Here is an 864-nt window from a genome sequence, read left to right as displayed (position 1 = left end):
ACCGTCTAAGGTGTCCAGGGACGAAGAAGCGGCTCTGATCCGACCAAACATGGTTCTTCTCTCTGCGATAGGTGCGGGTTGGTTCGGGTCGGGTACCCACGGGGAGCGGGGGTGAAGAGAAATATATAGAGACCGAAGCAGGTTTTGGGATTGGCTTTCACATATTGTGGCGCGCTTTCAGATTCAATTGTGAAATTAAAGCGCCAATCCTGCTTTGAGAACTTATTTTCATGGAGGCTATCGTTTCATTTTGCTTTTTGTTTATGACAAATTTAATAACAATTAGAATTAACATGTTAATTAATGGAAAAAAAAATTGAGTAATTTTATACATCTAAATTTTTTTATACATCAAGTCCAATTAACTTAAATATTAAAACTTGAAATAATACTAGCTATAATTGATTTTTGTTATATTAGACTAACTTAATTAAACTTGGTTAACAAAAAGATTTGAATGTGTAGCCTTATTCAAAAATTATATGTGATTTTCAAAAAATGGCGATTGAGAGAATGAATCATCTTAATTCTTTTTCTTTGATTGTTTTATAAAGTGTGATCTTTTACTTTATCTTCTTTGAGTGGGATAAAAAAAACATATGACAAAAGATATTAAATGATAAAATATCACATTTTATTAAACAATTGTAGAAAAAAAATTAAGAGGATTCACTCCCTATTTTAGGCACTTTTTCAAAATATGGGGACAAATTCAAATAAAGAATTTGCAGTAGGCGAATTTTAGGGCAATGTACTGAGATAAAATAAATATGAGAAACATTTACGTAATTCCAACAATTGAAAAAGGTTTACGTGCATGTGCATTTTTATTATTATATAGTTTTTAAATTACATGTAAACTGT

At 30.4% G+C, this 864-nt stretch overlaps 1 protein-coding gene across 1 annotated transcript in view; it reads right to left on the bottom strand.

Moving 5' to 3' along the window:
• The window catches only part of LOC107490988 (uncharacterized), a 3,065-nt gene that overhangs the window by 785 nt on the left and 1,416 nt on the right, over positions 1 to 864 (bottom strand). The gene's annotated exons all lie outside the window — the stretch shown is intronic.

The sequence above is a fragment of the Arachis duranensis genome, chromosome 1 (assembly GCF_000817695.3).
Source record: "Arachis duranensis cultivar V14167 chromosome 1, aradu.V14167.gnm2.J7QH, whole genome shotgun sequence".
Taxonomy (NCBI): Eukaryota; Viridiplantae; Streptophyta; class Magnoliopsida; order Fabales; family Fabaceae; genus Arachis; species Arachis duranensis.
This window is presented reverse-complemented; position numbering and strand designations above follow the sequence as displayed.